General features: G+C 41.9%; 1 long non-coding RNA gene across 1 annotated transcript; it reads left to right on the top strand.

Annotated features, from left to right (window-relative positions):
* The first annotated feature begins 111 nt into the window (after window positions 1–111).
* LOC115099317 lies at window positions 112–27,253 on the top strand. The gene is made up of 3 exons (XR_003858744.1): window positions 112–176; window positions 21,815–21,838; window positions 27,221–27,253. It is a non-coding gene; the product is annotated as an uncharacterized LOC115099317 (long non-coding RNA).

Below are 27,253 nucleotides of genomic sequence, written 5' to 3'. Positions count from 1 at the left end.
CTGCATAACTAATTTCATCATGGCAATGTACATGAGTATGACAAGGCTCCGGGTATAAATTCTGAAGCTGACATTATTCTTTGACTTTTCAAGACAGAAAGTCCATTCTACGTCTCTTCTCTCTCAAGCCTTTACCATGTCGTTGACTACATTATTCCTTTTAATGCTCCTATGGGGTAAGTTCTATTTTATATAAGGATAAATAGTATTCAGCGGCTCCAAAGGTCATCATATTTCTGCATTTTTTTTTTAAAAACAGCCACATACTTAAAATAGTAGATCTTTATCCTTAGGGTTTTATGTTGAGACTTAAGTTTGGTTTCCATCTCCAAAGAAGAACCTTAGTGAAGTATGGGATATGTACAGAAATGTTTCCATGATTGTCGCTAATTCCTATTTAGCCAAAAGACAAAAAGCAGTGGAAAACAAGGACTACCAAATAAAAGTTAGAACCTAAACTTTATGTAAAGAAATGCAATGCAAGGATACAAATCTAAAACTTCTAATTAAAAATCATGTAATAACCACATGTAAAACAATCTACAAGCCCTACTCATCATCATATATACAAATGTTCAAAGCAAATATATTTGTACTTAAAAACCTGCTCATAATTAAAACTGACGTCCAGACATGGCTGCATTTTGCATTAAACATCTCCAATTCTTTTTAAATACAAATACAGTATTTTATGTTAGTTGGTATATATGATTTTGATTATGATTTATTGATTGTTTTAAATGATTTTTAATAAAATCTTTTTTATATATGTATTTTTGTGGTACATTGGTTTATATATTCTAACTGTATTTATTGTTTTTTTCTTCGTTTTCCACCAGTTTTTGCCTTTTGTTTCTCTTGTTTATGGTTGTATCGCTCTCCTATTTTGGATAATTCCCATTTCAAATCCAGCTTAGCCTAGTTAATGGTGCCTATTTTAGAGGAAAATTATTGCTAGAGCATTTTCCTTTTTGCACTCTTAAGCCATTTTGTAGCCTCCTGATCTAAATGACAGTAGTGATAACAAAGCATTATGGAACAAATTGGACAAAGCTGGAAAGTGACACAATTCAATTTATTGTGGTGCCATCCTATTAAAGTATATTAGCAATCACATGTCTGCTATGAAATGAACCGAAATCATAGCCATTTTTGAGCAGTATCCAGGGGTGATACATTTTCTTCCATTTTACAACTGAATTGCTTTTTGGTTGCTCAAAATTCTGGTGATTTGCTCTATCCAAATTCGTGACTTTCCATTTTCAGATGATTTTTGGGGAATGGTTAACTGTACAACAGAGATGAGAGAAAAATGATTTCATCTGATGTACTTTTCTTTCCAATTTTATTTCTTTCCAAGTATTTATATTCCCTTAAGTCACAAAATATGGCTGTAGCACAACTGAAAAATAAAATACAATATAGAAAAAGAAATAATATCAAATAAAAGTAGAAGACAAACAAAACATAATATAAACAAAAGAAGCAAAAAAATAAAACAAAACAAAACACAAATACAGCATTGTTCTAGTATAATCCAGGTACCCAGGCATCATTCAGCAAACACAATAACCAACAGGTCCAGGCTAAGAACATCAACCAAAATTACAAGCCAAAAGCTTGAAAGAAAAATTAATGACTTAATTTTTTCCTAAATAAAAGATAATCGGTCTCTTGCCTTAGTACCATGTACAATATTTCAATTAATCTGCATTGCATCACTATATAATATTTGCATAATGACTTGGATCTAGGCTCCAATAAGTTTATCTGTATAAGAATGTGACCTGTTTCAGGCTTCTAAGTAATGCACAACTGTGGTCTTTTCTTAGATGGATTCCACAGTGACAATGGTGTGTTTAAATTTTAGTCTCCCAAGTAATAACAGGGGGCGCTCTCCCCTGTGAAGAAGTAGCAGGGGCTGAGAGTTCTCGGCTACCTTGACTGCCTCCCCTTCTCCCTTCTTAGGCAGAATTTATGCCACTGACAGTAGAGTATCACTGTAAATACTCCATATGCTCACATCTGTGTCATAGACCCAGTCGGGAGGGGATGGAAAACAGGGGGAGAAATCCCTGGGCAGTTGCAAATGAAGGGTTACGAATGAGTCAGAAGGTGAAAGGGGCAGGAGAAAACTGTCACATCCTCTCCCCCCCCCCCCCCCCCAAAAAAAAAAATGAAGCAAACAGGAACAAGATACACTAGTCTAAATATTTCAAATATTTTTTTACATTTTTTTGATTGAAGTATTTCAAGTATAAATGCAACACTACAAAAGCAACAGTATTTTCTGCAAGAATCAGGTATCCCTCCACCCTAGTCCTCCAAACCTGCTTGAAGTCAGTTGCTCAAGAAGCTTGAGCTATGTTCTTTGTCCCAAGCTTTTTCCAAAATTTAAATTTTCATTACAATTTATTGTTGAACTTGTAAGAGCAGCTCTTGTAGCCATATTGATGCCGGAGAAAGCCAGAATTCTTCTAGGCTGTGATACCTCTTAATGATAGAAATACTCAAGAAAAGCAGGTGAATGTGAAGATATCAATTGATCAATTCATACATAGAAAACTTCACAAATGCATTAAATTCAATTAGTGTAAGAAATTTATAAACGATGTTAGTATAGGAATGAATAGACCTCAGAGCCTCAATATCTGTTCTAGAACTTCTAACTAGAATATGATGGTATTTTGTGAGGCTGCGATACCTCTTAATGAACCAAACCAAGAAAAATGGCACTGTAATACATAAGCTTCTGAGATCTCACAGGTCCTCTCTTTAAAAGATCACATACTTATTACATTGCTTTCTTTTCTTGGCGCATTAAAACGGTGTCACAACTTACTAACACTCCATTCTTGAATTTGGAAGCACGCAACCGATTATTCCTCCTGTAACAAATTAGCATGTTGAAAACGTTGTACAGTGCCACTTTTCTTTCGATTTAAACAAACATATAGGCTGACACCTTTTTATTGGACTAACTTAATACATTTCATGACTAGCTTTTGATGGCTAAAACTCGTTTCCTCAGATTGGAAAAGAATGAACAAAAGGCAAAATTACCAGAAAATATTAAGTGAATCCTCAACAGCATTCCAATTGGTAGCGTGAAGGGGGCAAACAGGAGGGGAGGGGATCTGGGACAGACTGGTTGAAATGTATGGTTCATAATGAGCTTTAAGAATCCTAGATTATTGTTGAATAATTTCTTGTCAGTTTCCAAGTATCTGATGATTATAAACTTTGAAAGTTAAAATGATCTTGGAAACTGCCAAGAAAGGACACAACAAAGACCTAGAGTTCTTAACTCCTTATGATCCACTGCCAGTTCTACTGCCTGTTACCTTCTGATCATATATGAAACCCCCTTCACCACCACCACCATTTCCCCTTCACGTCATCACTGCAATGCTTTCTACGATTTACTTATTCTGGCAAATGTCATTTTTTGCTCTGTTCTCATCCATGGCAGGGAGTGCTAGCTAGGGATGTGAATCGTGTCCTCGATCGTCTTAACGATCGATTTCGGCTGGGAGGGGGAGGGAATCGTATTGTTGCCGTTTGGGGGGGTAAAATATCGTGAAAAATCGTTAAAAATCGTGAAAAATCGAAAAATCGAAAAATCGAAAAATCGAAAAACCGGCACATTAAAACCCCCTAAAACCCACCCCCGACCCTTTAAATTAAATCCCCCACCCTCCCGAACCCCCCCCAAATAACTTAAATAACCTGCGGGTCCAGCGGCGGTCCGGAACGGCAGCGGTCCGGAACGGGCTCCTGCTCTGAATCTTGTCGTCTTCAGCCGGCGCCATTTTCCAAAATGGCGCCGAAAAATGGCGGCGGCCATAGACGAAAAAGATTGGACGGCAGGAGGTCCTTCCGGACCCCCGCTGGACTTTTGGCAAGTCTCGTGGGGGTCAGGAGGCCCCCCACAAGCTGGCCAAAAGTTCCTGGAGGTCCAGCGGGGGTCAGGGAGCGATTTCCCGCCGCGAATCGTTTTCGTACGGAAAATGGCGCCGGCCATACGCGTATGGCCGGCGCCATTTTCCGTACGGAAAATGGCGCCGGCAGGAGATCGACTGCAGGAGGTCGTTCAGCGAGGCGCCGGAACCCTCGCTGAACGACCTCCTGCAGTCGATCTCCTGCCGGCGCCATTTTCCGTACGAAAACGATTCGCGGCGGGAAATCGCTCCCTGACCCCCGCTGGACCTCCAGGAACTTTTGGCCAGCTTGTGGGGGGCCTCCTGACCCCCACGAGACTTGCCAAAAGTCCAGCGGGGGTCCGGAAGGACCTCCTGCCGTCCAATCTTTTTCGTCTATGGCCGCCGCCATTTTTCAGCGCCATTTTGGAAAATGGCGCCGGCTGAAGACGACAAGATTCAGAGCAGGAGCCCGTTCCGGACCGCTGCCGTTCCGGACCGCCGCTGGACCCGCAGGTTATTTAAGTTATTTGGGGGGGGGGGGGGGTTGGGGGGGGGGGGGGATTTAATTTAAAGGGTGGGGGGTGGGTTTTAGGGGGTTTTAGTGTGCCGGCTCACGATTCTAACGATTTATAACGATAAATCGTTAGAATCTGTATTGTATTGTGTTCCATAACGGTTTAAGACGATATTAAAATTATCGGACGATAATTTTAATCGTCCTAAAACGATTCACATCCCTAGTGCTAGCTCCCGAAAACTACATTAAGTTAGACCAATAAAAAGGTATCACCCTATATGTTTGTTTTTATCTGTTAACCTTTACGTCTGTGCATTCGTGCGGACAGATACAGCAACCACACTGCTTTGTTCAAAAATTGTAGCAAAATGGAAGAAATACAGTTTAGCTGGAGAAAAACATCTGGGGCACATTGTGGTACTCTGATACCTGAAACAGACCCACTAACGAACCATGGCTTGTTTCATTTAATTATCACAAAATGGTGAAGGAAAATTAACCTGAAACTTGAATGCCATCAAATCTCTATCAATAATAAGAAGGCCATCTGTTACCTAATTTTTTTTTTTTTTTTACAAAATCTAAATTCATCTCATTTAATTCAGATTGAGTTAATTTTTTTTAATCTTTACTTCTGCATAAACTTCTTGACTAATTTGTCAAGATGCGAGAAGAAAATATGAAACCAAGGAGCCCATGAACCACTGACATTTATGTCTAAAATAAATTATAATAATTTGAATTTAAGTACCAGCACTTCCTGAAACAATATTTTAAAATGTGCTTTCCAGTACTGCAAGAAGGCTTCCAAAGGAAGAGGATCAAAGTTAAAAACAAAAAAACTTTGTTAGATAGTGCAACATAATACCACCTCTGTATTTATTGCATTAATGACACAGAGAGAGAGAGAGAGAGAGAGAGAGAGAGAGAGAGAGAGAGAGAGAGAGAGAGAGAGAGAGGAGAGAGAGAGAGAGAGAGAGAGAGAGAGAGAGAGAGAGCTGGCCATAATAGCATGTCCCGTAGATAGGTATTTATATCCCTAGGATAGGCCCACCTAGTAACTCGTGGTGGGGATTAGGTAAGAGTGTAGGGGCTTAGGGGCAGCCCCTAAGCCCCTACACTCTTACCTAATCCCCACCACGAGTTACTAGGTGGGCCTATCCTAGGGATATAAATACCTATCTACGGGACATGCTATTATGGCCAGTCTTTCTCTCCTAACACAACAGGATGCTTGGCAAGTTCTTAAATTATCCTTTACAGTTCATCTAAACCTAGAGGAAGTGATCAAGAACAGCATTTTTATCTGAAAGTCACAGTCCCTGTTAGCGGAACATTTTTCAGCTCAATCAGGGCCAATGTAATAAGCCACATTATTGCATAGCACATGGTTCAGCACATATTCGGTGCACTCTTGATAAGCTAAAGTAATTATTAATATAATACTGATTTTAGTGCACAAACCCGATGACAGAATCTGCATTAAAATAGTGCACTTCTATGCAAATACACTTTTGCAGAAATTAGCTATTAATTCCAATGCAGGGAAATGAGATTAAAATTCAGTATTAAATATTTGTCCATTTTAATGCTAAATCTGTATTTCATGGTCTGATCTAAAGTAAAGTTTAACTTCCATTGACTTAGCTATTGTAAGTAAATGGAAGTTAAAAAATCAGCCACCCACCTACCTGGGATCCCCAAGCGAGGGATGTCCGGATCTGGGATCCCCAAATATGTGACTCTCAGATCTAGGATCCCCAGGCTCTGGATTTCTGAGCAAGATCCCTCAGCCTGAGCGTGCCAAGTCAGATACTTTTGGGCCCCGAGCCCTGAGTAAGGTAGCCCCAGACTTGAGAGTGTTGGATCTTTAGAACCAATGCCCCCAGCCCTGGGAACCCTGGGATCAGGACACCCATGCATCCTGGTTCTAGGGTTCTGAGGTCTGGGGCATTTGTTCTAGAGCTCCTGGGCTTTTAGAACTCAGGAGCTAACTGCCCAAGTTTAGGAGGTTCCAGGGATCCCAGTTTCACTGAACTTTGAAACTAACACCCTCTGTCCCAGAACCCTGGAGCCAGAGAACCTCTGACCTGAGACTCCCATTACACCCACTAAACTCCCTACTCCCACTATAGGCTTCCAACCCCTAACTCTCGGGGGTCTTAGAACACAATATCTCTGGCCTCAGGTTCATGGGTCATTGTTTCTCTGTCTACAGGATCTTGAATCAGAAGGTCTCTGGCTCAAGGCTGCCAGGTCAGAGTCTTTCTGGTTTAGGGGACCTGGGTCAGCAATTCTCTGGTCCAAGTGATTGAGGCTGGAAAATCTCAGGTTCAGGGGTCCCAGGTCTTTAATTCTGAACCAGAAAGCTTCAGATTTTTTATTTTTTTTACTTCAGTGGTTAGAGGTATGAGTTAAACTTAGCTTTCAACGCTAACTAAAATGGTACTAAAATTAAAAATTAACTACCAATTTTAGTGCAGATTTATTAATTGCAATGCATTATTAACTTATTACATCAAAAGTAAAGATACATTTTAGCATGTAAGCAAATATGGACTAAAAAATAGTGCAGGTTTTTACATGGAATTTATTACATCAGCTCCACAGTGTGCACCATTGTTGTGGTACTACTGCCATAGAATGATATGTCTGTGTTATATTGAGCATATCTTAAATATAACAGGTTGTAAAGCAATCTAAAACCTGAATTTTAGATTGTTCCTCTGCACTCCATTGCACTGACATTGTGATCTTTCAGAATCCTATAAGAACATAAGAATATAACATAAGAACATAAAATGCTATACTGGGTCAGACCAAGGGTCCATTAAGCCCAATATCCTGTTTCCAACAGTGTCCAGTTCAAGTCACAAGTACCTGGCAAGTACCCCAACATTAAATAGATCCCATGCTACTAGTGCCAGCAACAAGCAATGGCTTTTCCCTATTGATTAATAGCAGTTTATGGACTTCTTCTCCAGGAACTTATCCAAATCTTTCCCAGCTACATTAACTGCCTTAACCAAATCCTCTGGCAATAAAGTCCAGAGCTTAATTGTGTGCTGAGTGAAAAATAATTTTCTCTGATTTGTTTTAAATGTGCTACTTGCTAACTTCACGGAGTGCCCCCAATCCTTGTTGAGCTGGCCTTTGATGATGATGATGATGATGATGATGATGATGATGATAGATACTTCATAGTGTTGGCAACCCCAGAGCAGAAGCAGAGCTTTACTTTATTGGTTACTGGTGCCGGCAGTCAGGAATAGCTTAAGGCAATCTGCCGCCTGAGGTGAGGGACAAAATGGGATGGGATGAGATGCTGCCCTCTCCCCACCCCTGCTAAAGTATCCAACAGACAGGCTCTCACCATCTCTTCATACAAAAATATTCAAATTCTGTTGTCACCTCAGTAACAGCCACACAAACACCTTCCACTGCCAGAAATGTTTTGAAGTAACACAAACCCTTCAATAAAGACACTTAGAACCTATAAAGAAAACCTTGTGAAACCATAACAAACTCCCAGAACTCAAACAGCAGCAGCTGTACCTGGGAAAAGGCAGCAATGTAAATATTAATGCAGGCCCTAGACCATAAATATACCTTCTAGGGATGTGAATCGTTTTTTGACGATTTAAATATCGTCGGATATATTTTAAATCGTCAAAAATCGTTAGGGCCACGATACAATACCAATTTCCCCGATTTATCGTCAAAAAATCGTAAATCGGGGGAAGGGGGAGGGCAGGAAAACCGGCACACTAAAACCCCCTAAAACCCACCCCCGACCCTTTAAATTAAATCCCCCACCCCCAAATGCCTTAAATTACCCTGGGATCCAGCGGCGGTCCATAGCTAAATCGGGGGAAGGGGGAGGGCAGGAAAACCGGCACACTAAATCCCCCTAAAACCCACCCCCGACCCTTTAAATTAAATCCCCCCCTCCCGAACCCCCCCAAATGCCTTAAAGTACCCTGGAGTCCAGCGGCGGTCCGAAACGGGCTCCTGCTGTTGAAGCGTGTTGTCTTCGGCGGCGCCATTTTGCAAAATGGCCACCGCAAAATGGCGGCGGCCATAGACCAACACGATTCGACCGCAGGAGGTCGGTTCCGGACCCCCGCTGGACTTTTGGCAAGTCTTGTGGGGGTCAGGAGGCCCCCCCAAGCTGGCCAAAAGTCTCTGGGGGTCCAGCAGGCGTCCGGGAGCGATCTCCTGCCGCGAATCGTTTTCCGTACGGATAATGGCACCGGCCATACACGTATGGCCGGCACCATTTTCCGTACGGAAAATGGCGCCGGCAGGAGATCGACTGCAGGAGGTCGTTCAGCGAGGGTTCCGAACCTCCGCTGAACGACCTCCTGCAGTCGATCTCCTGCCGGCGCCATTTTCCGTACGGAAAATGGTGCCGGCCATACGTGTATGGCCGGTGCCATTATCCGTACGGAAAATGATTCGCGGCAGGAGATCGCTCCCGGACGCCCGCTGGACCCCCAGAGACTTTTGGCCAGCTTGGGGGGCCTCCTGACCCCCACAAGACTTGCCAAAAGTCCAGCGGGGGTCCGGAAACGATCTCCTGCGGTCGAATCGTGTTGGTCTATGGCCGCCGCCATTTTGCGGCAGCCATTTTGCAAAATGGCGCCGGCCGAAGACAACACGCTTCAACAGCAGGAGCCCGTTTCGGACCGCCGCTGGACTCCAGGGTACTTTAAGGCATTTGGGGGGGGTTCGGGAGGGGGGGGATTTAATTTAAAGGGTCGGGGGTGGGTTTTAGGGGGATTTAGTGTGCCGGTTTTCCTGCCCTCCCCCTTCCCCCGATTTAGCTATGGACCGCCGCTAGATCCCAGGGTAATTTAAGGCATTTGGGGGTGGGGGATTTAATTTAAAGGGTCGGGGTGGGTTTTAGGGGGTTTTAGTGTGCCGGTTCACGATTTTCACGATATTCTAAACACCCAAACGGCTACGATACGATTCCCTCCCCCTCCCAGCCGAAATCGATCGTTAATACGATCGAGGACACGATTCACATCTCTAATACCTTCTACTGGAAAAACAGAAAAGCCAGATATACATTACATGCCAGCAGGATCCCTCACTTCAGTCACACACACACACACACACACACACACACACACATACACAGCACAAAATGACCCATAATTAATACAAAATAAGGGACTATAAATTAAGAACAGAACAATGCAGACAAAAACTGAAATGGAAACCTTGAGAAGCCCAACTCTGCGTGCAATGCAACTCCAGAGAAAAAGAAACTAATTCATTTCCTCCTGAACTGAGGAAAATGCAAAGATATAAGAAATGTACCTTCCCAAAGCTGACATATACCACTCTCTAAAAACTGAAAGTAAAATATTTTCTCCCTTTGTTGTCTGGGTATTTTATTTTTATGATTGAGTTGGTCCCAATCTCTTGCTTCTCCATTACACTTTCCATTTCTTCTCTCCTCTGTCTTCTTCTCTTCCTTCCCTACATCTGTCTCAGACATTAATCCTTTCCCTTCATCTTTTTTTCTATTTCTCTCTTCTTTGCCTTTATATCCACACATAAGTAAATTTCATTCCTCTTCTTCTCTCTCTCCCTTCCAGTTCTCAGTCTCCCTCTTTTAACCTCTCACCTATCTACCAGTTTTCCATCTCTTATCCCAACCCCCTCTAGCCCTCCCATTCCCAGTCTCTCACTCTTTTTCCAGCATCCTATCCCCCTTTGCCTTTCAACCATTCCCTAGTCCCCCATTCCCACCACTGTATCCTCATCCACTTCCTGCGCTCTCATCCCCTCACCAGCCCCTGCTGCTTCCCTGACACTCAGTCCTTCCTTAGCCTTTAGCCCATTCTTATGTCTCTTACCCCCTACCAGCTTCCTATTTCCCCCTCTTTCACCACCTCCCCAGCTCCATTCCCACCCTCTGTCACCCCCTGCATAGACCCATCCCTTTCCTCACACCCCTCCACTGTCTTTCACCCTCTCTGCAGTCTTCCAGGCCATTCACCCCTTTCAGTCTTTCCTAACCCTTCAGCTTCTTTCTCTTAGCCCATCTCACTCTCTCACTCATACTCTCCCCTCCAGCCAATCTAACACCTCCCACTACTAATCACCCATTTGCCAAGTTCCCACTATCCTCCCCTTCAATTCCCAGCTCAAGTCCCTGCTCTCCATCATTTACAACAGTATTAAGGCGTACGCCTTGTAGCAGGAAATGTTCTTCAAAGTGTGCCCAATATGTCACATGGAGAAATCCTCAAATCACCTAGACATGGTCCATATCTTGGCAGATGCCTGCTTCAGGGTGACACATTTGGTTTCTCTCATCAAAGGGGGGTTAGTTTGTAAATTTTCCCATAAAAAGGTGCACTCAGTGCCCTATGACACAAGAAGCTGCCACCATTTACTTTGTAAAGCAGCAGTTTCTTGCTTTGTAGCAAAAAACTTGTGAAGAAGTTACTATGTTTCTTGTTATCAAGAATGCTTAATGTTTCAGTTAAGAACATAAGAACATAAGAAATTGCCATGCTGGGTCAGACCAAGGGTCCATCAAGCCCAGCATCCTGTTTCCAACAGAGGCCAAATCAGGCCACAAGAACCTGGCAATAACCCAAACACTTAGAAGATCCTATGCTACTGATGCACTGATGCAATTAATAGCACTGGCTATTCCCTAAGTAAACTTGATTAATAGCAGTTAATGGACTTCTCTTCCAAGAACTTATCCAAACCTTTCTTGAACCCAGCTGCACTAACCACATCCTCTGGCAACAAATTCCAGAGATTTATTGTGCGTTGAGTGAAAAATAATTTTCTCCGATTAGTCTTAAATGTGCTACTTGCTAACTTCATGGAATGCCCCCTAGTCCTTCTATTATTCGAAAGTGTAAATAACCGAGTCACATCTACTCGTTCAAGACCTCTCATGATCTTAAAGACCTCTATTATATCTCCCCTCAGCCATCTCTTCTCCAAGCTGAAAAGCCCTAACCTCTTCAGCCTTTCCTCATAGGGGAGCTGTTCCATCCCCTTTATCATTTTGGTCGCCCTTCTCTGTACCTTCATTGCAACTATATCTTTTTTGAGATACGGCGACCAGAATTGTACACAGTATTCAAGGTGTGGTCTCACCATGGAGCGATATAGAGGCATTATGACATTTTCCGTTTTATTAACCATTCCCTTCCTAATAATTCCTAACATTCTATTTGCTTTTTTGACTGCTGCAGCACACTGAGCCGACAATTTCAGTGTATTATCTACTATGACGCCTAGATCTCTTTCTTGGGTGGTAGCTCTTAATATGGAACCTAACATCGTGTAACTATATGCAACACCTTGCACTTGTCCACATTAAATTTCATCTGCCATTTGGATGGCCAATCTTCCAGTCTTGCAAGGTCCTCCTGTAATGTATCACAGTCTGCTTGTGATTTAACTACTCTGAATAATTTTGTATCATCCGCAAATTTGATAACGTCACTCGTCGTATTCCTTTCCAGATCATTGATATATATATTGAAAAGCACCGGTCCAAGTACAGATCCCTGAGGCACTCCACTGTTTACCCTTTTCCACTGAGAAAATTGACCATTTAATCCTACTTTCTGTTTCCTGTCTTTTAACCAGCTTGTAATCCACGAAAGGAATTCGCCTCTTATCCCATGACTTTTTAGTTTTCGTAGAAGCCTCTCTTGAGGGACTTTGTCAAACGCCTTCTGAAAATCCAAATACACTACATCTACCGGTTCATCTTTATCCACATGTTTAATAACCCCTTCAAAAAAATGAAGCAGGTTTGTTAGGCAAGACTTCTCTTGGGTAAATCCATGTTGACTGTGTCCCATTAAATCATGTCTTTCTATATGCTCTACGATTTTGATCTTGAGAATAGTTTCCACTATTTTTCCTGACACTGAAGTCAGGCTCACTGGTCTATAGTTACCCGGATCACCCCTGGAGCCTTTTTAAAATATTGGGGTTACATTGGCCACCCTCCAGTCTTCAGGTACAATGGATGATTTTAATGATAGGTTACAAATTTTAACTAATAGGTCAGAAATTTCATTTTTGAGTTCCTTTAGTACCCTAGGATGCATACCATCCGGTCCAGGTGACTTGCTACTCTTTAGTTTGTCAATCTTGCCTACTACATCTTCCAGGTTGACAGTGATTTCGTTCAGTTCGTCTGACTCATCACCCCTGAAAACCAACTCCGGAACTGGTATCTCCCCAACATCCTCACTAGTAAACACGGAAGCAAACAATTCATTTAGTCTTTCTGCAATGGCATTATCTTCCCTAAGAGCCCCTTTAACCCCTCAGTCATCTAATGGTCCAACCGACTCCCTCACAGATTTCTTGCTTCGGATATATTTAAAAACGTTTTTATTATGAGTTTTTGCCTCTATGGCCAACTTCATTTCAAATTCTCTCTTCGCTTGTTTTATCAATGTTTTACACTTAACGACAATGCTTATGTTTTATCCTATTTTCTTCAGATGTATCCTTCTTCCAATCTTTGAAGGATGATTTTTTGGCTAAAATAGCCTCTTTCACCTCACCTTTTAACCATGACGGTAATCATTTTGCCTTCCTTCCACCTTTCTTAATCCGTGGAATACATATGGACTGTGCCTCTAGGATTGTATTTTTAAACAATGTTCAAGCCTGTTGAACACTTTTAACCTTTGCAGCTGCACCTTTCAGTTTTTTTCTGACTATTTTCCTCATTTTATCAAAGTTTCCCTTTTGAAAGTTTAGTATTAGAGCTGCAGATTTACTTATTGTCCCCCTTCCAGTTATTAGTTTAAATTTGATCATGTTATGATCACTGTTGCCAAGTGGCCCCACCACCATTACCTCTCTCACCAAATCCTGTGTTCCACTAAGAATTAAATCTAAAATAGCTCCCTCTCTTGTTGGTTCCTGAACCAATTGCTCCATGAAACAATCATTTATTACATGCAGGAACTTTATATCTCTAGCAAGTCCTGATGTTACATTTACCCAATCAATATTGGGGTAATGGAAATCTCCCATTATTATTGCACTGCCAAATTGGTTTGCTTTCCTGATTTCTCTTAGCATTTCATCATCTGTCTGACCATTTTGTCCAGGTGGACGGTAGTATACTCCTATCACTATAGTCTTACCCAACACACATGGGATTTCTACCCATATAGATTCTACTGAGCATTTAGTCTCTTGAATGATCTTTATCCTGTTGGACTCTATACCCTCCCGGACATAAAGTGCCACACCCCCGCCAAGTTGATCCTCCCTATCATTGCGATATAATTTGTACCCTGATATAGCACTGTCCCATTGGTTATCCTCCTTCCACCAATTATGTCAATCTTATCATTTGCTGCTATACACTCTAACTCTCCCATCTTACTTCTTAGACTTCTGGCATTGGCATATAGACATTTGAAAGTGTGTTTTTTGTTTGTTTTAATAACCTGCTTTTCAGTTGTTTGGGATAATTCGGAAATCATTAGTTTTGGTGATTTTTTACATATAGGCATATGGACTATGTTTGCTTGTAATGGAACCTCTCTGTTGGGATGCCCTAACTCTCCTGTTTCATTAGTATCCTTCAAGGATACATTTCTCCGAACCATGCACTGCTGAGTGACTGTCAGCTTTCACCCTTGTTCTAGTTTAAAAGCTGCTCTATCTCCTTTTTGAAAGTTAGTGCCAGCAGCTTGGTTCCACTCTGGTTAAGGTGGAGCCCATCCTTTCAGAAAAGTCTCCCCTTTCCCCAAAAGTTTCCCCAGTTCCTTACAAAGCTGAATCCCTCTTCTCTGCACCATCGTCTCATCCACGCATTGAAACTCTGGAGCTCTGCCTGCCTCTGGGGTCCTGCACGTGGAACAGGAAGCATTTCAGAGAATGCCACCCTGGAGGTTCTGGATTTTAGCTTCCTACCTAATATCCTAAATTTGGCTTCCAGAACCTCTCTCCCACACTTTCCTATGTCGTTGGTGCCCACATGTACCACGACAGCCGGCTCCTCCCCAGCACTGTCTATAATCCTATTTAGGTGGCGTGTGAGGTCTGCCACCTTCGCACCAGGCAGGCAAGTTACCAGGCGGTCCTCACGTCCTCACGTCCACCAGCCACCCTGCTATCTACATTTCTAATAATTGAATCGCCAACTATGATGGCAGGCCTAACCCTTCCCTCCTGGGCAGTAGCCCTGGGAGACTTGTCCTCGGTGCGAGAGGACAATACATCACCTGGAGAGCAGGTCCTTGCTACAGGATCACTTCCTGCTACACCAGGGTGATGTTCTCCTACTGGGAGACCTTTCTGATCCAAGGCAGCACTAGGGCTACCAGACTGGATTTGGGACTTGGCTACTATGTCCCTGAAGGTCTCGTCAATGTACCTCTCTGTCTCCCTCAGCTCCTCCAAGTCTACTACTCTAGCCTCTAACTTCTAGTTTTTGTCACAAAGGGTCTTGTGCACTAAATGGGAATTATGCCTAGCATACACATCTCAGGGGGTGGGGTTATGCATATGATTTATCAAGACCCAACTGCATGTCAAAATCATCTTTTTGTAAGATATACGAGAGCGTGCTAAAAGTTAACACACCTGTGTGTAATAATAATTTAAATAGTATGGTAATTAATTCATTTACAGTTACTATGCAATTTACTAGGAGCTCCAGACCAGGAGTTAAATTGAGCACACTCTTTTAATATGCTAAATTTAGCTCTTAGTCCAGGGATGAAGTTAAATGATAATGCATGACCCTACATGGTAGGGCATCTAGCAGCAGGGGTAGACATTATATTGGGCCTTCCTCCAATCTCTGATCCATCCTCAGCAGGCACCCCATCCCCCACAGAAGAGGCATCCTTGCACCAGTTGAGAAGAAGTGTGTGTCTTGTCCCCTACTTGCTCACCCCTCCCGCAACAGTCTGATATTACCCAGTACTGCCATGCATTTTGACCGCACAAGCGGATGGGGGAATTCAGGGGTTGTTTTGGGGTCTGGCCAGCAGGATTAGAGGGAAGAGACTCCAGGGGGGATTGAAGGTGTGTTTGGAGGGGTTATATTGGAAGGGGAAGGACTTGCATGGAGGGGACTTGTAGGAAGAGGGGACAGGCAGGGAAGGGCAGATGTCCAGGCTAACTTTCCCTTTCATTTTGGGCTGGATAATTCAGGAAAACCAGATGCCTATGCAGAGCTTCCATACACTGTAATGACCATGACTATTTTACCATTCTCCTATGTGCATATGACTGTTCTGCGTATCCTTATCTTGTATATCAGGCATTAAAGCAGGATAAGCAATTCTGGTCCTCAAGGGCCGCAAACCAATTGGGTCTTGAAGGTGAATATGCATAAAATAGATTTGCATACAACTGAAGCAATGTGCATGCAAATCTCTCTTATGCATATTCATTTGGGATATCCTGAAAAACCAACCAATTTGTGACCCTTGAAGACTGGAGTTTCCCACCCCTGTGCTAAAGCCTGGCTACAAAGCATGTTAAAATTGGCACTCTTGACTTTACCGTGCTTTTTATTTGTACTTTTTATTTATAATCTTTCTATAATGTATATTTTAGAACACTCTTGAAAAAGGAAACATTGAATGCAACAATAATGCAAAATACATTAAAGGAAATGTATGTGCACTATTGAAATGCAGCTGCACTATTGAATCTAGCTGGCCATCTTAAAGTTAGCTGGCTAACTATAGCTGACTAACTTTAGGACAGCTATTTGGCCCGAGCAGACTTAGCCAGCTAAGTCATCTGGCTAACTCTGAATATTGGAGTTAGAAGGTTAACTTAGCCGGTTAACAACTCCTTCCAGTTATGGCCCCATAATGCACCCAACTTACCTGACTAAATTCTGGCTCCCTAACTTATTCGCCTGCTAGAAGTTAGCTGGATATGTGCCCAAATATTCATTTAGTTGGCTAACCTCTCTGTTAACCGGCAAATGCTTTTCAATATGGACCTTCTTACGTCTAATTGAAAATGCTTTTAGATTCAGAGATGGCAAAGAGGGTTTAGCTTCCTAGGAATGAGAAGATCAGCTTCCAGTACACATTCTACATTGTTTATTAGAAATCTGCTGAGAGTGAGTTTGAGTGGAGCAATATTGGTGGAGAGAGCTGGCTTTTTAATTCCTAGGCAAGATCTCTTTGCATATAGACACACCTGCATTGGTAAGAAAAGGGGTTGGAAGAAAGGGAATATGAATGATAATATGAGATTAGTACAAGGCTGTTTTTGCATTATGAGATCCATTTGGAGTATTCAATATGAGGAGAAATCTCAAATAGCCTACATAGTAGTAAAGTCTGCGGGCACATGTAGACTTTATTGAGTATTTTGAAAGGAAAATATACCCGGCCAAGGATACACACATATTTACTTGTGTAAAAAGTTATACCTCCTCGATGGAGAGCTTACGAGCACACGCTTCCTTGCATGCAAATAAAAAAACATGCATGTAAGTGTCATCTCTGCCTTAACTGTGTGCGCCCCTGCCTCCGTTCAGTTTGCTTCCCACTCAACACTGGGTTATTTTAGTATAATCGATAACATGCATAAAATTGAGTTTTGTGCATGTGAATGGCTTTGACATTTACCCCTATATGGAATTATTAAAAGGTCAGACAGAAAAAAGTGTAAGCTTAGGGGCAGATTTTCGAAGGGGTACGCGCGTAAGATACGCGTGTACCCCCCGAAAACCTGCCCCAACCTCCCCCTGTGCACGCCGAACCTATGTTGAATAGGCTCGGTGGCGCATGCAAGTCCCGAGGCTTTGCTAGGGGGCATGTCGGGGGGTGGCGCGAAGTTCGGGGGCATTCCGGGGGGCATGGTGCCGGCCCGGGGGCGCTCCGAGGTTGTGGCCACGGCCCCTGGACTGGAACATGGAGCGCCAGCAGCCGGCCCAGCGTGCTCAAGTTACGCCTGCGGAGGGAACAGAAGCAGGCTGCGTGGCTTGGCATGTGCAGGCTGCCGATTTTGCACAGCCTTGCATGCGCTGACCCAGGATTTTAAAGGATACGTGCGGCTACGCACATATCTATTAAAATCCGGCGTACTCTTGTTCACGCGGGTGTACTTTATTAAAATCTACCCCAATATGTGTTGTAGATTGGTTGTTTAAAAAAGCAAACCTAGGGATTTAGCAGAATTAGGCAAAGAATGTTCATTTTAGAAGACAGAAGTATGAACGTAGCTGTCTGGACTTAAATATTGAGCATATCAGAGGAAGGGATATATCTGGAAGTGTGTAGGTTTGTCTGCTTTATTGACTGACCCTACTGACTGCGTAGAGTTAATGCCCCCATCCCATGAAGTTTCCTTTTCTGTATGACTTTTCATATTGTATTAACCCTGCAAGCATTTTATACTTAATGTATTAATCCTAAAATGACCATGGCCATTCTAGACCAAGAATACTTGAAGAACATATATTAAATCCTCCCCGACTTAACCCCAATTCAAAAACACCTGTTTGTTATGCTTAGGGGCAGATTTTCAGAGCCCTGCTCGCCTAAATCCGCCCAAAATCGGGCGGATTTAGGCGAGCAGGGCCCTGCGCGCCGGGGAGCCTATTTTACATAGGCCTACCAGCGCGCGCAGAGCCCCGGGACTCGCGTAAGTCCCGGGGTTCTCCGAGGGGGGTGTGTCGGGGGGCGGGCCCGGTCGTCGCGGCGTTTCGGGGGCGTGTCGGCAGCGTTTTGGGGGCGGGTACGGGGGCGTGGCTACGGCCCGGGGCGGTCCGGGGGCGTGGCTGCGCCCTCCGTACCCGCCCCCAGATCGCGGCCCGGCGCGCAGGAGGCCCGCTGGCGCACGGGGATTTACTTCTCCCTCCGGGAGGCGTAAATCCCCGGAGAAAGGTAAGGGGGGGGTGTAGACAGGGCCGGGTGGGTGGGTTAGATAGAGGAAGGGAGGGGAAGATGAGGGGAGGGCGTTAGAGGATTCCCTCCAAGGCCGCTCCGAAATCGGAGCGGCCTTGGAGGGAACAGGGATAGGCAGCGCGGCTCGGCGCGCGCCGGCTATACAGAATTCATAGCCTTGTGCGCGCCGATCCAGGATTTTAGTGGATACGCGCGGCTCCGCGCGTATCTACTAAAATCCCGCGTACTTTTGTTTGCGCCTGGAGCGCCAACAAAAGTACGCCAACGCGCCTTGTTTGAAAATCTACCCCTTAGTGTACAACGCATATAATTTTACCCAAGGGAAGGATGGACAATTTTCAAAAAACCTTTTACTCAGGGAAATAGCTATAAAGTGAGGTTTCTGGCCTTTTAATTATTTATATTTAGCCAAGAAATAAACCAAACAGTTTGGAACCAAATTAGTAACTTTTTTCCAAAATGTTAAAAATTTTAAAAACTTTAAAGAAAAAAACCTTCCATTATCTTGACAAAATAATATTACATATTTCAAATATGATTTTCTTGGATCTTATTAATTGTTATGCAGCAGATATGGAACCTATATATATAGCTCATTTATACAGGTATTATTTTCAACATTAATAAAAATCTTTGATATCTTAAATGATTTTAATGGGGCACATTCTTTTTAAGTTCCTTGTTTTAAAAAAAAATATCTTGTTCATTTAGCTAAGTTGTGCACTTTTTAACAACCATTAGCAAATGCTTTCTGCTAAGTGCAACTTGTTCTGAAATTGAAGCAAGCAAAAATAAGTGTGCAAAGCCAAACCCAAGTGCATGAGAACTGGTGAACTTTTGGAGGAATTCTCATGCATAGGAAAAGGCATTGTGCACTTATTGAAATACACAAGTCTCACTTAGAGAAATTACAAAAGGCAGAGAAAGTAGAGAATGGAGCAAAAGAATATGGTGCTGTCCTATCAGAATGGTCAGAAAATTGTGGTAGTTGGTGGATTTTCATGGTAAGCTGTAAGCTTCACCATTGACGTCAAGGACAAATGCTGTGAATATCCCCAGTTTGCTTGGCAAGCCTGTGGACGGCCAGTGGTTTTAAAGGGCTGCTGCTATAATCTTGTTCCAGCTTTGCCCATACACAAAAAAAAATATAAGATTAAAACAGAAATTGATAGCACTTAAGATACCATAAATAAGATAAATTCTTTCCCCCTCCTCCCCTTCAAAAGTATTTTAATTACAAGTAAGCATGAATTATATAAAAACAAAACACTTTGGGTCTGATTCACTATGGCTGTTTCTCCCATTCCGTGGCTCTGGGTAAATGTTTAGTGAATCAGATCCAAAATATAATTATGGGACCTAACTGCCAAAAATAATAAAAGTCTCAGTTTAAGCAAATCTTTCTCTAAAATAAGATACATTAGATTTGTGTTACAGCTGAATGCTTTTAAACAAAGAAAAGACAATACAGTAATACAAAAAAAGTACAGTTTTTCTGAATTGTGATGTCAAGATTATAGAAGTCAGTTAATACCATCATCAAAATTAAAACTCTTCAAATATTGTTAACATTCATGGCAAAATGTCTGCATTCAATTCACGTTGATATTCCACCATTTTAATTTAGTTTAGTTTTAGATCAGAGGTGCATGAGATAAAATTTGCATGATATGGAGGCAGTGCATGCAAATTTATCTCATGCATATTCATTGTGGACATCCTGAAAACCTGACGGCCTGAGGGTCCTCCAGCTCAGGTTTGGGAACCACTGGTTTACATTAAGAAGCTGAGTCTTCAAGGTCTTTTCCCATAGACACAGAATGGGAGAAAAGCCGTAGCGAATGAGGTCCTAATTGCAGCAGTTACTCCTACTGAAACACAAGCGGTTTTGTTTGTGAAACGGCATTATAGCAATTATCTGCCCCCTTTCCTTATTTTGAAGTCGATTGCTGTCACTTGATATTTTACAAGTATTATAGCAGTAGCGTATTATAGTTGCTGAAAACTGGTGCATTTAAAAGGCTAGGAGAATAAGAAAGTAGGTCTGTTATTTAGAAACGGAACAAAGAAGCATAGTCTGGGGCCCTCAGTGGCAGTGTTGAGCATGCATTTGGGAGAGCTAGATTTCATTCCCTAGTTTTGACATCTACTTGGGCTGGCTGATTCTGGGGATGCTTCAGAGGTGATGTTCCTGACCTCTGGGAATTGCGGCCATTCTGTGATAGCTGACACCTAGAGAGCAATTTTACTTTGGCTAGGCACTTCCCAGCTGCTTCTTTGGGCTTGTAGCTCAATTGAAGCAGACCTCTACTGTGCCATGAGCTTTTATTCACAACCACCTGGGGACCCTTCCCCTTTTTGTTAGCTCACTTATCTGAGTCATTTCAATATTCGTCCTCAGCCATGAGCCCTAAGTATGACCACTAGATGTTGCTGTCGCACAATGACTTATGACTCTCTCCATTAGGGGCTGTGAATGCCATTTTTTAAAGCATCTCTATCCTGGCAGGCCCAGAGAACAGAAGCCTGCCAGGAAATCCAATTTTTTATTTACTTAAAAAAAAGTTATATCATCATCAAAGACATTTTTGTATGAGTTATCCCTTATCCTGATTTGTATCAGTGAAAAAAACAGAGCGGGCTGAGAGATGAATCCAAAGTGTGTGTGTGTAGGGAAGGCATGATCATAACCATTTTGTGAGGCAGGGAAGATAATGCAGAAGAAGAGAAGAAAAGATGTCAATCATACAGGAGCTGCAGAGAGATGAACTTGTCTTTTTGTAACTTGGTTCATGTGATAGTCAATGGCGGTCATTATGGGACAGTTAGTGTCAGGACACGAAGGATTCAGAAGAAGGGAATCATCAGTTTGGAAGCCACGGGAGCATAGGCATGAACGAACAGAAAGGATAATGGAATAAATAAGAAAGTAAATGAAAATGAACATTTGGTGGAAGGAAAGCAGAAGGCTTGAATAAACCAAGGGTTTCTTTCTATATATAACCATTAGTCAGTTTGGAAAGTGGGTTATGATGGCTGAGTGCTTGCTGTAGGACACATTCTACCCCTTTAAACCAAATTTCCTTCCCTCACAAGTGGATCTTTCCAATTACAATTTAGGCAAACTCTGCCATCTAGTGGTTCCTTTATGACCACAACTATTTATGATTTGAAAATAGAATCTTGGCACTGGTTAATCAATAGGCAGATTTAACATTAGCTAAGAACTAAAGCCTACAGAGTCTTGCTGCTAACATGGTGGCTAAAATAATATCATAAAATGCTGTCTCATCTGGGGCTGGTGCATTTAACTATAAGGACAGGCAAATGTCTCACAATACTTCCTACTGCTGCAGGCTTGGATGTTTAATAAAAAATGTTTAGAAAAATGTTTTATTTTCCTATTATCTACACATGGGAATGTTTTAAGTTGTCCTAACAAAGATTGTGTTTTATATCAACAGGTCAAGATATAAATGGCACAGCAGGTATAGTATCTAAAATTATGGCTTTATTTACCTCTACAGACAGCAAAGAAGGTTGCAACATTCCTTCCACAGGAATAGAGAACCAAAATAAAATAACATTTATGACATAAAATCTTTTTATAAGCCTTGATAAACCAGACATTCTATCCTAATCTTTACCTTTTCTGTTAAGGTCAAGAATGAAACCATATTTCTCACTGGGGCTTCAGTTAGCCTCCATTTGGAAGTGTTCAGCTTCATCAGAATATGTAGAACTGGCCACAAACAAGAGAATGCCAGCGAATGGCTTCCAAAATACGTACCAAATCTTGATATTCAGAAGAAAACCCAGACTCAAGGGAGCAGTTTATTACTAATAAGTACAAATATTTAAAGCCTAGAATGCTAACATTTTTTTCCCATAGACACATAATGAGGGGAAAGCTTTAATGAATCAGACCCTTAATGAGTTACAGTGAAAACAGTCATGGGCAATAGTGATGTGCCTTCATTTAAAACAAATGCATTTTTTTTTAATGAAAAAGCTGATTTTCAGTTTATTATGAATGGGTTGGAGTAGAAATTAACTTACTAAAAAATATCAGAAAATATTTGAATATTTTCAATTTGTTACCAAAATAGTCCCCCCCCAAAAAAGGCAGGCACTCCCCAGGCTTTGCCACTGCTTGTATTCACTATGGCCTGACTGGGGCTTCTCTAGGCCCCTCCTTTCACCCCATGCAAATAAGCTTGGACCTCTCTGTGACCCTTAACCCCTCTGCTTCCTGCAAATATACCGAGCCCGAGCCAGGGCCTTCACTTAGCCCTTCTGTGGGGTCTTCAGTACAGAAAGGAGCAGGAAGTGATCCCCACTTGCTCCTACCCTGTTGACTCCCCTTTAAAAATGGTACCAGCCTTAGAACCGGCCAGTGCCATATTGTTTTACTACCAAAAAGCAATACAGTAGTAAAACAAACTTTATGGCTGTTTTGGTTTGATTTTTTTTTAATTTAATGTTTTTTTCACTTTGCCAAATGATCCAAAATAAACATTAAATGAACTGAAATCCTAACACCCCCCACCTCGGAACAAAAAAACCAAACAAACAAAAAAGAAAAATTTCCCTTTCCATATCCCTAATGATCCTGATGTACTAAAGAGTTTTCCCCATCTTGTGCCAATGAGAAAAATGCTTAGTACATGAAGTCTCATATAGCGCCATAAGTATTAACAAATTAAAATGAAAACCTTGACTACTGGAAAAGAAGACACAGGAATATAAGATGGCAAAAAATGCTCACTGATGTACAAAGAGGTTATGAAACACAGACTCTCTTGCTCCAGGTTGATCTAATTCTTCATAGGCTGAGATAACCTGCATGGAACGGTGATTACAGCCTTAAACAGTAGTGGTATGATGGCATCTGGCTTCCAAGAAAGCATTGGGGTAATCTGAATGGAGTGTTGGGTTACAGCCCTAAGCAGCAGTGGTGGGATTGCATCGGGCCTCCAAGAAGGCATAGGGGTGACCTGCATGTGGTGGTTATGACCCTAAACAGCAGGGGTATGATTGCCATAGGACCTCCAAGGAAGCACTGGGGTGACCTGCACCATGGTAGGGACCATGGTTAAAACTCAAACTTGTCAGAGGGGAGCCTGGATTTTTTTACAACAGCTTCACTAGCCTTGGGGGCTGTCAAGAATAATACAAAACCTTGTAATAAGACATAGATGGGGGCCTGAGTGTTGCATAAGAAGCAAAGTTGAGGTTGTCAGGCCATTGTCAGAGTCTGTTGATGAGACAGTTTCTTCTTATTACCTGTTCTCCGCTGCTTTGGACATGATTGCTCTTCCCCCTCTCTTTCCCTTTCCTATAAAGGGTATTAAATCTCAGCCTTGGCTCACACCCACAATCTGCTTCCTAGGTTTCTATACCAGCTCTGCAGAACATCTCTGCCTAAACTCCTCATGCTGACCTCTTTCCAGTCTGCTATCGTTCTTACCAAGCAAGACTACTATGACCGCACCCTATGACCCTTGCTATCTCCTTACCACATTCAATTCCCTTTTTACAAAATGCCTCTGCAGCCCTCTTTCACTCTATACTCAGGCTATGGAAAAATGACAAGGTTCACAAGATTAATCTTGAGTTCTTCCCCAGTCAACTTTCTCTTCCTTCCCCCATTTAATTCCCCACCCCTTCCTTTGACCACTCCCACCTTCTCTTCCTTTTCTGAAATGACAGAGGAGGAAACTGCCTATTTTCTGTCCTCTTCCAAACTCACTATTTGTTCCTCTGATCCCTTTCCCACCCCAGCTCTTTAGCTCTTGTTTCCTCTGCCATGATCCCCTCCATCTGTCACATCTTCAATGTATGACATTCCACCGCCTTCAAATATGCTGTAATGACTCCATTCCTTAAAAAGCTCTCACTGACCCTACACTGCCTACTATTTATTGTCGCATCTCTCTGCTTCCTTTCAAGTCTGCTTGGACATGCTTAAAAATCTTTATTTTCAGTTTCATTTTGATTTTTCTCTCAAATGTATCAGTTTATTGTAATGAACAAAAATGGGAAAAAAAACCCCAAAACAATGCCAATCTGGGTGCTGTATTAGCACCCCTGAGTAATTTGCTAAAGAAAAGAATAAAAGTTAGAGTTTGGTGGCAATCTTTGATAAATGTACCCTGCAATATTGCCTCTTTAAATGTGACCACAAATTCATTTCTTATAATTTTCTAATGTGTTCTCATGTCTCTTCTATATCATGGAGTGTCAGACCTTATTGGCTTAAACAATTATAGATGAGGAGAGAGCTAAAAAAAGAAGAGATGCTTTAGACACTAGGGGGATGAACCAAGAAAAATAACAATGAAAACCAATGAAATGAAAGAAATAGAAAAAAGCTTTTCCTGGGGAAGGAGGAAACTTCATGGATAGGTTTCTGGACAGAAACTGTTGCTTTAATCATCTCCTTCCACTGCTGATCCTATTCTTGTTAGGTAACATTAATTACAGCCAACATCTGAAGTCGGTTGGATTACAATATCAGTGGGCCTGGTTTACAAGGCCTTTATCCTATTCTGTGTCTATGGAACAAATGCTTAGTAAATGAGGCCCAAAATAGATTTCATGAAATAATTCTCAGTGGGGCGGTGGGAGTGAGTGGGGTTGGGTGGAATTTGATGATCTTGGGCTGGATGAGCTTGAGATCTCTTCCACTTATTAGATTGCAAGGGTTTATTTTTTGTTTGTTTTAATGGCAGGGGAAGAACTCACTGTTATAATCCAGTCAGCGATTTACAAGTTATCCCTTGAAGGCTTGACGTATAATCAGTTATTGCCCTTTTGTGCTGTACTAATAGTGTCTGTGTTTTGTTTCCTTTATTTGCAGGTTGACGAGACATCAGGTACATTCTCAGACTTAAGCCGCTTTCTCTCTTGAAATGTTACACTAGGGCTGGGCTGTAATTTGCAGTAGTTGTCACACTTTAACCAGATTTTCCTTTCTGTTCTTTACTGCATCTTCTTTAAAAGAAGCCCCTTTACCTCTGTGCTAATTTCCAGGTTACAGTATGGTCAGGAATCATTTCCTGCAAGGTCTTAGGGTCCTTTATTAGTTATATCTGTCATCAATTGGGTGTTGCACTCATAGTAAGGGTGACCAGTCCTCTCTGTGTCAGTGCACCTTTCACTGTGGCCAAGACCTGGAATAATTGCAGAGTCATTGTTTCTGCGGATTTTTTCTCTAAATTTTGTTCATTATAAACACTAATACATTCCAGAGGAATTAAAATAAAAACTGAAAATGAAGGTTCTTAAACATGCTGTTTGCCTCTACTGTTTTGACTTTCTCCTCAAGCATTTCCCATCTGTTTTAGTCCAGTGACTGATTCATTGCCAAACATTCTTGATCCTCATCCTCCTTGATCTATCTGCTGCTTTTACTCTGTTAATCACCACACTTTCATAATCTGTTCTAAGCTGGATTTCAGGACCCCATTCTGTTTTGGCCATCATTTACCTCTCCCATTGCACTTGCATTGTGTCCTCTGCAGATCCTCCTCCACCACTATTTCTCTACACCTCAACCTGCTTGTTGGCCATTGCTGCCTGGATGTCCCACAGCCACCTTACACTCTATACATACATCCAACACACTGCTGTTAGATATCATTTCTTTCTCTATCACCAAAATCCATCCCTTCCTTTTTGAACACATTACCAAAAGACCACCCACTCATCATCCCCTGTTATACCACTCACTGCAAGCTGCTTCTCACAGATCTGCTGGAGAGCCATCTCTCTCCATTGCAATCTATTCAGAATTCAGCAGCATGACTTGTATCATCGGTGTCATTACACTTGTAACTTTTCTTGTCAAGTCACTACACTGGCTCCCTATCCGCTTCTGCATGCAGATAAAGCTTCTCTTACTCCCCTATGAGTGCACTCATTCAACTCCTCTCTTCTCTTAGCTGTCCATACATCCCCACTTACGAACTTTGCTCATTAAGCAAGTCACTCTTATCTATGGCCTTCTCCTCCACCTCCTCCCCCTCAGCTCCATTCTTTACACCTCTCTGTCCTTATTCAACTCCAGTCTACAAACCCCTCTTTTTTATGCTGCTTTTAAATCTTATCCCCTAGTTCTCCTAATAACAGCCTTGTTGATTTTAATCATTTTCTTAAAATATGAAACCTCTCAAAGTATTTTTTGTCCTGTCTGTTTATCTTGACTGGATTTGCAAACTCTAAGTTGCAGGGACTGTTTCTTGTGTGTATTTGTGCAGTGCTGTGTACATTTGTAATGCTTTAAAAATGATAGGTAGTAGTAGGAGTAGAGGTAGTGGAGGCCATCACTGTAACACTTGCCGTATTCTACGAGTCATATTTAATCATTGATCCATAAGTAGTCATTCATCCATCAATACCACATTTTTAAGGCAGTTTTATATTGCAAATAAAAATGGCAGTTTAGGAAAAATTACTTCCCTCAGATGTATCAAGTCATGAAGATGAAACTTCAGAGAAGAGAGTCCAACATAGCATTATGTTTTGATTTCACTCTGCATCAGGGAATCCTACTGCACACATACTTTGTTAGCGTCAATTAATTCAAAATGCAAAAGCCAAACAACTCCATAGTCCTTCAAGAGCATCTTGAAGGCTTATTTTTTGGTCATTCTGTTGCTATGCTACAATGCCGAGAGCACAGTTAGGAGTATAGATAATAATCAAAACACCAAATAGTAACAGATACTGTAATTGTATTTCATGGCCAAATATTCATTTTCATTGCCAAATTTAAATGAATACTTAAAATGATTCATGAGAATAATGAAGCTACGTAATGAATTTTCTTAACACATCCCAATAATGTTTCTGTGTTGTATCAACAGGTGAAGATAGCTCTGCAGGATCAGGATATCCAA

The sequence above is a fragment of the Rhinatrema bivittatum genome, chromosome 9, assembly GCF_901001135.1.
Source record: "Rhinatrema bivittatum chromosome 9, aRhiBiv1.1, whole genome shotgun sequence".
Taxonomy (NCBI): Eukaryota; Metazoa; Chordata; class Amphibia; order Gymnophiona; family Rhinatrematidae; genus Rhinatrema; species Rhinatrema bivittatum.
Note: the sequence above shows the minus strand (reverse complement) of the source record. Positions and strands in the feature narration are given on the sequence as shown.